The following is a 13,816-nucleotide window of genomic DNA, read 5'->3' on the forward strand; positions in this document are numbered from 1 at the left end:
CGGGCTAGATCTGCTCTCTATCGTAACCTCTCCTCTCTCTCCTATCCCACCCGCTCCACACATGTCCAGCACCTCGTCACAGGAGGTCTCTGGAACTGCCAGTCAACGACTCGCAAGGCAGACTTCATCTCCGGCTTCGCTATCCAGCAGTCACTCGACTTCCTCGCTCTCACCGAGACCTGGATCACACCTGAGAACACATCCACCCCGGCCGCTCTCTCTTCCGCCTTCTCCTTCAGCCACACTCCCAGGCCCACTGGTAGGGGTGGTGGCACAGGTCTACTCATTTCACCCAAATGGAGCTTTTCTCTCTACCCTCTACCACCATCCACCCCATTGTCCTTTGAATTCCATGCTGTAACAGTCACTCACCCGGTACAATTAACCATCGTTGTCCTCTACCGTCCGCCAGGCTCTTTAGGTCATTTCTTGGAAGAACTGGACATTCTCCTGTCTAATTTTCCCGAAAATGGACCTCCGCTCATCCTCCTGGGTGACTTCAACATCCAGACAGAAAAGTCATCTGACCTCTTACACCTACTTTCTTCCTTCGCTCTGTCACTCAGTCCCTCTCCTCCTACTCACAAAGCCGGCAATCACCTCGACTACATCTTTACTAGAAACTGCTCTACCACTAACCTCTCTGTAACTCCACTTCATGTAGACTCTATAACTAACAAACCTCCGTCATCGACTAACTCTGTACCAGCTCGTCGCAATATTCGCTTCCTCTCTCCCTCCTCGCTGGCATCCTCTGTTCTATCAGCTCTCCCTTCAACTGACTCCTTCTCACTCTTGCATCCGAACGCTGCTGCAGAGACTCTCTCAACTCTTTCCTCCTCTCTAGACTCTCTCTGTCCTCTTACGACACGACGGACTGGCAAATCCCCTCCGGCTCCGTGGCTGTCTCAACCGGTCCGTGCCATGAGAGCCACCATGCGAGCGTTGGAAAGGAGATGGCGTAAATATAAACGACCTGACGACCTGCTTAAATTTCAATCTCTCCTCTCCTCGTTTTCTGCTTCTATCTCTGCTGCCAAAAGCTCTTTCTACCAATCCAAAATTGAATCTTCATTTTCTAACCACAAAAAACTCTTCTCGATCTTCTCCAATCTCCTCAAACCCCCTACCCCTCCTCCCCCCTCCACCCTTCTTCCGGGAGACTTTGTAAACTACTTCACCAAGAAAATAGCTGACATACGCTCCTCCTTCTCAAACCCACCTCCTACTTCTCGCGTCGCACCGACCTCACCTCTTTCGTCCTCACTTTCCTCTTTCACCGCCTTCTCTCCTAACCAAATTCTTACCCTAGTAACCTCTGCCCGTCCGACCACCTGCCCTCTTGACCCCATTCCATCACATCTTCTACAATCTATCGCACCTGACCTTCTTCCGTTCCTCACCTGTCTCATCAACAACGCTCTGTTACCTGGCTGTTTTCCCAATTCTCTGAAGGAGGCAAGAGTCAACCACCTCCTGAAGAAACCTAGCCTCAACCATTCTGTAGAAAACAACTATAGACCGGTCTCTCTTCTTCCCTTTTTGTCCAAAACCCTTGAACGTGCTTTAATCAACTCTCCTCTTATCTCCACTGTAACAACCTCCTTGACCCCCACCAGTCAGGTTTCAAGGCAGGCCACTCCACAGAGACTGCTCTCCTTGCTGTCTCAGAGCAACTCCACACTGCTAGAGCCGCCTCTCTCTCCTCTGACCTCATCCTTCTGGACCTCTCTGCTGCATTTGACACGGTCAACCACCAGATCCTTATTTCCTCCCTTCAGGAACTTGGTGTCACAGGCTCTGCTCTCTCCCTTCTCTCGTCCTACCTCGACGGCCGCACCTACCGGGTAACCTGGCGAGGATCTGTGTCGGAACCATGTCCTCTTACTACTGGAGTTCCTCAGGGTTCCGTGCTGGGTCCCCTCCTGTTCTCGCTTTACACCAACTCTCTTGGCGCTGTCATTCGCTCGCATGGCTTCTCTTACCACAGCTATGCCGATGACACCCAACTAATTCTCTCCTTCCCTCACTCGGACACCCAGGTGGCGGCTCGGATCTCTGCCTGTCTAACTGACATCTCTCAGTGGATGTCCGCCCACCATCTGAAAATCAACCCCGACAAGACTGAACTACTTCTCTTTCCCGGAAAAGATTTGCTTACCCAGGACCTGACAGTCAACTTTGGAAACTCCGTACTAACGCCCACTTTGACCGCTAAGAACCTCGGCGTCACACTCGACAGCCAACTCTCCCTGACTCCCAACATCACCGCGACAACGCGATCCTGTAGATACACGCTCTACAACATCAGGAGAATACGTCCCCTTCTCACTCAGAAGGCAGCGCAGGTACTGATTCAGGCTCTTGTCATCTCCCGCCTGGACTACTGCAACTCCCTCCTGGCTAGTCTCCCTGCCACCGCCATTCGACCTCTGCAGCTCATTCAGAATGCAGCAGCTCGACTGGTCTTCAACCTTCCGAAATTCTCCCACACTACTCCACTCCTCCGCTCTCTTCACTGGCTACTGGTGGCCGCCCGAATCCAGTTCAAAACATTGGTGCTCACGTACCATGCTGTGAATGGATCGGGTCCAGCTTACATCCAGGACATGGTCAAACCCTACATCCCAACCCGCACTCTCCGCTCTGCATCTGCAGAACTACTCGTCCCTCCTTCACTGAGAGCAAAACACTCGACTAGATCTCGACTCTTTGCTGTCCTTGCGCCGAAATGGTGGAACGAGCTCTCTGAAAACACCAGGACAGCAGAAACCCTCCACATCTTCCGCCGCAAACTAAAGACACACCTCTTCAGACTCTATCTCGACTAAAGACTAACAAATTGTAGCACTTAAATTGTACTTGTAACGTCACTCATCTATAGCAAATTGTATATTGGCTTATTTGAGGAAATTGCACTTTCTTGTTTCTTGTTCTCCTGAGTTTGTACCCTATGGTTGAATGCACTTATTGTACGTTGCTTTGGATAAAAGCGTCCGCTAAATGACATGTAATGTAATGTAATGTAATAATGTTTCAGAGGAGATCTTATGTTTCAGTGAAGGACTCTACTCAGTTGCCCCTGCAGAAAGTAACAGTCCAGTTGGTTTCTTCAAAACCCCTATATTTGAGGCGATGGCTTTCCCTGTGCAGTTCCCTAAAGGTCAAAACACACTGGATGAAGGGAGACGTATGAAAGTAACACCCAGCAGTTATTTCAAAGCGAGGCTCTTCTGTGTTGATGATCGTTTTGCCAGAGATACAAACTACTTGTTCTTTGCTCAGTTTGTGACTGAAATACACTTGGCCACATCCAGCATGACGACAGAGTTGAGAAATGTAAGGTTTGGTATGCTGCAGAACAAACGAGAGGTAGAGAAACTGGTGAGGAACAAAGATGCAGTCAGATTCATGCAGCCGCTGAGAGGAACACCAGCCTACTGGGAGAAAACCACACAAGACCTTTTTGTCATGATCAAAAAAAATGAGAAAATGAGACGCCCCATGTCTTACCTGGAGAACACAACAATAGAAAGTGTAAAAGTAAAAGATGTGTTGCCTCTCCTCAATGATATGGGATTTGTGCAAAAGCGTAAAAACGATAAGCCTGCCATCATCAGATTTTACCGCTGCTCACAGGAAAAATATCCTGAGAAGTTCTATGGCACATTACTGAAACTGTACATTCGTCACCGATCAGACCTGGAACTGAAAAGACGGCATTTCCCCACGTACGAGTCCTTCTACAAGAGTTGTTGTGTCCAACTACCAGGTTCTGAGTATGTCCATCACATTGTGAAACGAAACAAAGACAAATATGAGAAAAACAGCGAGGACATTGAGAATGCAGTGGAAGAATTTGAACTGAACAGAAGAGTGATTGATGAATGGTGCAATCTGGCTCCAGAATCTGAAGTGGAAAGGTTGGAATGTATCGAAGAACTGGAGGCAAGAGAGCCAGATCATGAAAATGTTCAAGAAAATGTTCCAGAATACACTAATCAAGCTAATGCTGCAACAGAAGCCAGAGCCATCAGAGAGCCTCCGACCTTTGACCCCACACTGCTACGGCAAATGTATCAGAACCTGAACCAGAAACAAGCATGTGTCTTCTATGCAGTTAGAGACTGGTGCGTAAAGCGTGTCTGTGACCTAAATCCTGAGAAGTTTTTCTTTTACATCAATGGTGGTGCTGGAACAGAAACGTCACATCTCATTAAATGCATCTACTCAGAAGCATCTAAGATACTGTGCAAACTGCCTAGCCATTCTGAGGAGGTTGACATATCAAACCCCACGGTCCTGTTGACAGCTTTCACTGGAACTGCAGCCTTTAATATATCAGGATCAACACTGCACTCTGCTCAAGCTTCCACAGAGTCTGAAACCTCCATTTCAAGGACTTGATAACCAACTGGATGAAGTCCGATCAGAACTTTTAAATGCTGAAATCCTCATCATTGATGAAGTGTCCATGGTGTCAAAACCCCTGTTTGCTTATGTGGATGCGAGACTGAAACAGATCAAAGGTAGTCCCAAACCCTTTGGAGGAATGTCAGTAATAGCTGTTGGAGACTTTTATCAGCTACCACCAGTGCGACAGTCCAAGACCCTCTGTGTGTACGAGCCATGTGAGATTGATCTATGGCAGGAACACTTTCAGACAATCACCTGAGATTATGCGGCAGAAGGATGATGTTGACTTTGCAGAGATGTTGAACCGGATCCGTGTGAAAGGAAAGTCAGATGAGTTGTCTCAAGCAGACAGAGCCTTGTTGTCACAGACCATCACTGAACCATCACTTTGTCCACCCGATGTCCTGCACATCTTTGCAACTAATAAACAGGTTGATTCACACAACTCAGTAACATTAGCTCTGCTCCATTCTAATATCACCATCATAATATCATCACTACAAGAAGGACCCACGAACTGGAAGAATGGCTCGACAAGCCCAACCATACAAAGGAACTAGAAATGAGTTACCAGACACACTAAACGTACCTGAAGGTGCTCGAGTCATGCTCACCTGAAACATAGACGTGTCTCAGGGATTGGTGAATGGATCGTTTGCTACACTAGTCAGGGTAATAACCTCAGAACAGAGTGGTGTTGCACATGTCACTATGCTCGGGCTCAAGATGGATGATCAAACTGCTGGAAGGAATTACCGTAATAGAGCACCAGGCGGCCCTGATGATGTGGTGTACATAGAGAGAGCAGAGGACAACCTGAAACAGAAAGGAGTGGTACGCAGACAGTTTCCTGTTAGACTTGCCTTTGCCTGTACGATACACAAGGTTCAGGGTATGACAAGGACATCAGCTGTAGTGTCACTGAAACACATTTTTGAACCTGGCATGGCTTACGTAGCGATCAGTAGAGTGACCTCTCTCAGTGGACTGCACATACTGGATCTGGATGAGAGTAAAATCTATGCCAACCCAGAAATCACTGGAGCCCTCGAGACCATGAGACAAGTCAACTTGGACGACATGATGCCTCTTCTTCGTATCAAAGAGACCTCGAGCAGACACGACACTCTGACCATTGTTCACCATAACACGGAAGGTTTGCCATCTCACATCAATGACATCAGGAGCCATCATGAACTGTGTCTTGCAGATGTTTTGTGTCTCACAGAAACTCACCTTCAAGGCTCCTTTGTTGCAGAGAGTCTCCATTTAGAGGGCTACAACATGTTCAAACGCAACAGACACCTGTCCTACACAAATGTTCCACAAATAGCCAACAGAGGTGAAGGTGGAGTTGCTGTTTATGTGAAAAGCCACATTCAGGTGAGTGAGAAACAGTACGTACATAATGTGACCGATCTTGAGTTTGTGGCTCTGAAGGTAGAAGCCCCAGTGAGAGCCCTGATTGCAGCTGTGTACAGACCTCCAGACTACAGTGTGAGATCATTCCTGTCCAACCTGGGGAGCCTGCTGGACTCATTGGAGATCATGGACTGTCAGCCCATCATTGTCTGTGGTGATTTCAACGAGAATCTCTTCTCCAACACTGGTAAGCCAATCCTTGAGCTCTTCCAGTCCAGAGGATTTTCACAAGTCATCAGTAATGCAACCACTGACAAGAACACACTGCTGGATCTCATTTTCATCTCTCAACCACAACGCTGTCTCCACTCTGGTGTGATGAGAACTTATTACAGTTATCACAACCCTGTTTACTGTGTCATGTCATCTAACAGTCCATGAAGGTATCAGCTGAGTTTTAAAGAAAAATGCAATGTACTTGTATATACATTGATTTAATACAATGCATGATTATACAGAGGAGGGGGATCCGCCATACAGCCGTTTCCATCTTTCCACCACAGCAGGGCCTCCACTCTGGTACAGTAAAAAACATGTCACTTCTCACAATCATGTTTTCTGTCTACATTCCTCCAACAGGTCTTAAAATTGTCAGCTAAGATGAAAATCTACTGAGAATCATGTACTTTTTTTAAACAATACCACATTGTAATTAGTCTGGGATTATGTAATCTTCAATGTAAATGTGAGGGGTGGGACCTTAGGACCTGGGAGCCTCAGCATAGAGCGGGAGGCTTAAACTCAAGGAGAGCCTCTCCATATAAAGGAGATCCCGTGAGAGTTGAGCAACTCACGTTTGTTCTCGTTGTCCGGCATGTGCTGAAGTCTGGGTTGCTTTGTTTGTTGCTCGCCAGTACCGTGCGGGTGAGCAAACTGTACTAAGGAGGTAGGTTGTGCAATTTTAATCTACATCCTGTAGGCCATGGGGAAATTAATATAATGTTCTTTTCTATGGTAGAAGGTCAGACCTGAAACAGACCTGGTGAGCCCAACTTCCTACCTCCTTGGCCCAATGCACCTGTGCACCAGCAGGTAGGACCCTGGGCTCACCAGGTCTGGTTGAACTTAATTTCATCTTTGAGCTTGCTGGTACATTGTCATTTCTATATCATGAGCATTTTTTTAATTCATTTCAGTTTTTGGGCTTGCTGGTACATTTTCGGATTTCTGTATTTTCAGCCGTTTTTGAAATTAATTTTAGCTATTTTTTGCAAGATTTCACATTTATTTCAGCTGTTTTCATTTCTGCTTTTTCAGCAAATCTATTGAAATTCCTTTCAGCTTCTCCCATTTCTGTATTTTCAGCAATTTCAAATTCATTTCAGCTTTTCTAATATCTGTCATTTCAGCAAATGTATTCAAATTCCCTTCAACTTTCTGTATTTTCAGCTATTTTTAAATATTCAGTTCAGCTTTCAGCTTTTTGCATTCCAACGCATTTTCAGCAGGAAATGCTTTTTCTGGGTGGTTGGAATGCATTATGCATTCCAAGTATTGTTCTTCGAATCTTTATTAGTTGGAATGCATTAAGCATTCCAAGTATTGTTCTTTGAATCTTTAATCAACTTATTGTTGGAATGCATTAAGATGCATTCCAATTATTGTTCTTCTATTCTTTATTGTTGGAATGCATTATGCATTCCAAGTATTGTTCTTCGAATCTTTATTGTTGGAATGCATTAACGATGCATTCCAAGTATTGTTCTTCGAATCTTTATTCTTCATCTTCTATTTCTTCCGCGGCACCTTTCAACTCCTTCACAATTTCAGCTATTAAAACCGTTCAAATATTAAAATGTTCCGCTCCTTTCTGGCTTGAGGGCTATGACTTTTCAGCTTTCTACCTCTTATGCTTGAATTTATATAAATCTATAATCATTAATATTTTAACATGGTTTTCAAATGGAGTTTGTTTTCAAATCCTCCTTAAAGTTCTTCAACTTTCAGATTCTTCAGCTTCGCCAATCTTTCAGCTACAGACACCATTTCAACTTTCAAATGTTGACACAAGTCTCAACTATTTTATGAAAAAAACTGCTTCTTGATATCTATTCTACTTTTTTCATAATCACTGATTATGTTTCACTAGTTCTTCGCTCCGTTTCTGACTTTTACATGAGTGTGTATTGCGTCTGCTAGAGTGGAGACCTCGAGGGCTAGAGTGTGGGGCATCGCAGGAATCTGGTTAAAAAAATATGGAACTTCTGTCCTTGCAGCCAAAGTATACACTCTAGAGGCTTCATTTCTTCAGATTAATGAGGGTATGGTTGTGCTGATTGGATTAATGCGTTCATGGAATCCCAGAGTTCTTTAGTTTTGGCGCAAGGAGTGTTAGAGTGACACAACCTCTGCCAAAAGCCCCATAGGCTCCAATACAAATCTGCCGACATATTTCAGACAAAAATCCACAAGGTACACGTTTTGTCAACGGCCATAGGAGCCGTATTTATTACCGGACAGACATAAAACACACATCCACGCGTTCGGTAGAGTCTTGGGTCTCATAAAAACGCCGTATTTTTTAGATAGCTGTTATAGTTTTGCGCTGAATGTCATTTGTTTGAGGTGTGGATTCTGTGTAACTCGCTGTTCTGTGTCTGCCTTTTGCAGCCGCTCGTTAATGAGCACAGGTGCGCCGTTGTCGTGGTTACTCGCTCACACGCTGCAGGATCTCTGTCTGTGGCTCACAGCTGCTCCTATGACCTGATTAGTGGAGTCACATGACGCAGCTATGCTTTCTGTCAACAGACCAATATGATAAAGACACTCGCCCCCCCTCCCCCCTCCACCCTGACCTCTACTCACTGTTAATCACTCTCAGTCAGTCAGTCTGTCTAATTCTCCTCCCCTCTCCCTCTCTATCTCTTCCTCACCACCCCTCCCTTCTTCACCCTCTCACCCTCCCTCTATCTACACCCTCCCACCCCACCCAATCCAATAATTTCAAAATAAAAGCCCCATGGAGGGAATTTTTACTGTAATGTTAGTGATGAGGCCTATTAATTAAAAACTTCTTAGTTTGAATAACAAACATTCTGTCTCCCACCCCCCCCTCACCCAATTCCATCATTACAAACTAAAAGCCTCAATGATTATCTGTACCTTAACCATGAAGCGGTTTTGTTGAAATACGCATTGCTCTTTCAAATACTACTATAACCACTACGAATATTACTAGTACTTCTAGTAGAACTACAACTGATACTTCTACTACCATACTACTAGTATTTCTACTGCTATTAATACAACTACTACTAATGATATTAAAATTACTACTATGGCTAATAGTATCAGTATTCCAGCTGTTTCTACTGCTATTGATACTAAACCGACTTCTACTGCTAGTACTAATACCCAAATTACAACTAACATTACTACAAACAATTTTAAACTTCTTTTTATTCATCTCAGCTTTTGTCATTTCTGTACTTTTTAAAATTCATTTAAGCTCCTGCAACTTCTGTTTTGCAATATTTCACATTTATTTCAGCTGTTTTCATTTCTGCTTTTTCAGCAAATCTATTGAAATTCCTTTCAGCTTCTCCCATTTCTGTATTTTCAGCAATTTCAAATTAATTTCAGCTTTTCAAATATCTGTCATTTCAGCAAATGTATTCAAATTCCCTTCAACTTTCTGTATTTTCAGCTATTTTTAAATATTCAGTGCAGCTTTCAGCTTTTTGCATTCCAACGCATTTTCAGCAGGAAATGCCTTTTCTAGTTCTTCAGCTTCTTCTTCAATTTCTTCCACGGCACCTTTCAACTCCTTCACACTTTCAGCTATTAAAACCGTTCAAATATTAAAATGTTCAGCTCCTTTCTGGCTTGAGGGCTATGACTTTTCAGCTTTCTACCTCTTATGCTTGAATTTATATAAATCAATAATCATTAATATTTTAACATGGTTTTCAAATGGAGTTTGTTTTCAAATCCTTCTTAAACTTCTTCAACTTTCAGATTTTTCAGCTTCGCAAATCTTTCAGCTACAGACACCATTTCAACTTTCAAATATTGACACAAGTCTCAACTATTTTATGAAAAAAACTGCTTCTTGATATCTTTTGTACTTTTTTCATAATCACTGATTATGTTTCACTAGTTCTTCGCTCCGTTTCTGACTTTTACATGAGTGTGTATTGCGTCTGCTAGAGTGGGGACCTCGAGGGCTAGAGTGTGGGGCATCGCAGGAATCTGGTTAAAAAAATATGGAACTTCTGTCCTTGCAGCCAAAGTATACACTCTAGAGGCTTCATTTCTTCAGATTAATGAGGGCATGGTTGTGCTGATTGGATTAATGCGTTCATGGAATCCCAGAGTTCTTTAGTTTTGGCGCAAGGAGTGTTAGAGTGACACAACCTCTGCCAAAAGCCCCATAGGCTCCAATACAAATCTGCCGACATATTTCTCACAAAAATCCACAAGGTACACGTTTTGTCAACGGCCATAGGAGCCGTATTTATTACCGGACAGACATAAAAAGCACATCCACGCGTTCGGTAGAGTCTTGGGTCTCATAAAAACGTCGTATTTTTTAGATAGCTGTTATAGTTTTGCGCTGGTTCCCATTTGTCTGAGGTGTGGATTCTGTGTAACTTGCTGCCATGTCTCCCCTTTTGCAGCCGCACAGGTGCGCCGTTGCCGTGGTTACGAGCACTCACATGCTGCAAGATCTATCTGTGACTCACAGCTGCTCCTATGACCTGATTAGTGGAGTCACATGACGCAGCTATGCTTGTCAACAGACCAATATGATAAAGACACTCGCCCCCCCTCCCCCCTCCACCCTGACCTCTTTTCACTGTTAATCACTCACTCAGTCAGTATGTCTGTCTATTTCTCCTACTCTCTTTCCCTCTATCTCTTCCTCACCACCCCTCCCTTCCTCACCCTCCCTCCCTCTATCTACACCCCCCACCCCACCCAATCCAATAATTTCAAAATAAAAGCCCCATGGAGGGAATTTTTACTGTAATGTTTGTGATGAGGCCTATTAATTAAAAACTTCTTAGTTTGAATAACAAACACTCTGTCTCCCACTATGAATATTACTTGTACTTCTAGTACTACAACTGATACTTCTACTACCATACTACTAGTATTTCTACTGCTATTAATACTTCAACTACTACTAATGTTTTTACAAATACTACTATGGCTAATAGTGTTAGTATTACAGCTGTTTCTACTGCTATTGATACTAAACCGACTTCTACTGCTAGTACTACTAATACCACAATTACAACTATAACTAATACTACTACTAATATTACTACAAACAATTTTAAACCTCTTTTTATTCATCTCAGCTTTTGTTATTTCTGCACCTTTTAAAATTCATTTAAGCTCCTGCAACTTCTGTTTTGCAATATTTCACATTTATTTCAGCTGTTTTCATTTCTGCTTTTTCAGCAAATCTATTGAAATTCCTTTCAGCTTCTCCCATTTCTGTATTTTCAGCAATTTCAAATTAATTACAGCTTTTCTAATATTTTCAGCAAATGTATTCAAATTCCCTTCAACTTTCTGTATTTTCAGCTATTTTTAAATATTCAGTGCAGCTTTCAGCTTTTTGCATTCCAACGCATTTTCAGCAGGAAATGCTTTTTCTAGTTGTTGGAATGCATTAGATGCATTCCAAGTATTGTTCTTCGAATCTTTATTTCTTCATCTTCTTCTATTTCTTCCGCTCCCCCTTTCAACTCCTTCACATTTTCAGCTATTAAAATCCTTCAAATATTAAAATGTTCAGCTCCTTTCTGGCTTGAGGGCTATGACTTTTCAGCTTTCTACCTCTTATGCTTGAATTTATATAAATCAATAATCATTAATATTTAACATGGTTTTCAAATGGAGTTTGTTTTCAAATCCTCCTTAAACTTCTACAACTTTCAGATTTTTCAGCTTCGCAAATCTTTCAGCTACAGACACCATTTAAACTTTCAAATGTTGACACAAGTCTCAACTATTTTATGAAAAAAACCGCTTGTTGATATCTATTGTACTTTTTTCATAATCACTGATTATGTTTCACTAGTTCTTCGCTCCGTTTCTGACTTTTACATGAGTGTGTATTGCGTCTGCTAGAGTGGGGACCTCGAGGGCTAGAGTGTGAGGCAGCGCAGGAATCTGGTTAAAAAAATTTGGAACTTCTGTCCTTGCAGCCAAAGTATACCCTCTAGAGGCTTCAGTTCTTCAGATTAATGAGGGCATGGTTGTGCTGATTGGATTAATGCGTTCATGGAATCCCAGAGTTCTTTAGTTTTGGCCTACGGAGACCAACAGTCACACAACCTCTGCCAAAAGCCCCATAGGCTCCAATACAAATCTGCCGACATATTTCTCACAAAAATCCAGAAGGTACACGTTTTGTCAACGGCCATAGGAGCCGTATTTATTACCGGACAGACATAAAAAGCACATCCATGCGTTCGGTAGAGTCTTGGGTCTCATAAAAACGCCGTATTTTTTAGATAGCTGTTATAGTTTTGCGCTGAATGTCATTTGTTTGAGGTGTGGATTCTGTGTAACTCGCTGTTCTGTGTCTGCCCTTTGCAGCAGCTCGTTAATGAGCACAGGTGCGCCGTTGCCGTGGTTACTCGCTCACACGCTGCAAGATCTCTGTCTGTGACTCACAGCTGCTCCTATGACCTGATTAGTGGAGTCACATGACGCAGCTATGCTTTCTGTCAACAGACCAATATGATAAAGACAGTCGCTCCCCCTCCCCCACCTCCACCCTGACCTCTTCTCACTGTTAATCACTCACTCAGTCTCAATCTGTCTGTCTATTTCTCCTCCTCTCTCTCTCCCTCTATCTCTTCCTCACCACCCCTCCCTTCCTCACCCTCTCACCCTCCCTCCCTCTATCTACACCCCCCCACCCCACCCAATCCAATAATTTCAAAATAAAAGCCCCATGGAGGGAATTTTTACTTTAATGTTTGTGATGAGGCCTATTAATTAAAAACTTCTTAGTTTGAATAACAAACATTCTGTCTCCCAACCCCCCCTCACCCGATTCCATCATTACAAAATTAAAGCCTCAATGATTATCTGTACCTTAACCATGAAGCGGTTTCGTTGAAATACGTATTGCTCTTTCAAATACTACCACAACCACTAAGCAAGTTGCTAGTACTTCTAGTAGTACTACAACTGATACTTCTACTACCATACTACTAGTATTTCTACTGCTATTAATACTACAACTACTACTAATGTTATTACAAATACTACTATGGCTAATAGTATCACAGCTGTTTCTACTGCTATTGATAATAAACCGACTGCTACTGCTAGTACTACTAATACCACAATTACAACTATAACTAATACTACTACTAATATTACTACAACCAATTTTAAACCTCTTTTTATTCATCTCAGCTTTTGTTATTTCTGTACTTTTTAAAATTCAATTAAGATCCTGCAACTGTATTTTTTAGAAAATCTGATGGAATTCAGCTTCCCCACTTCCTGTATTTTCAGCAATAATTTCAGCTTTTCTTATGCCTCTATTAACAGCAATGTTTTAATATTCATTTCTGTGTTCTTTTTTTGCAACATTTCACATTTATTTCAGCTGTTTTCATTTCTGCTGTTTCAGCAAATCTATTGAAATTCCTTTCAGCTTCTCCCATTTCTGTATTTTCAGCAATTTCAAATTAATTTCAGCTTTTCTAATATCTGTAATTTCAGATGTATTCAAATTCCCTTCAACTTTCTGTATTTTCAGCTATTTTTAAATATTAATTTCAGCTTTCAGCTTTTTGCATTCCAACGCATTTTCAGCAGGAAATGCCTTTTCTAGTTATTATTCCATTTCTTCCACGCGACCTTTCAACTCCTTCACATTTTCAGCTATTTAAACCGTTCAAATATTAAAATGTTCAGCTCCTTTCTGGCTTTAGGGCTATGACTTTTCAGCTTTCTACCACGTATGCTTGAATTTATATAAATCAATAATCATTAATATTTT

This window comes from Gasterosteus aculeatus, chromosome Y (genome assembly GCF_964276395.1).
Source record: "Gasterosteus aculeatus chromosome Y, fGasAcu3.hap1.1, whole genome shotgun sequence".
Classification (NCBI taxonomy): Eukaryota; Metazoa; Chordata; class Actinopteri; order Perciformes; family Gasterosteidae; genus Gasterosteus; species Gasterosteus aculeatus.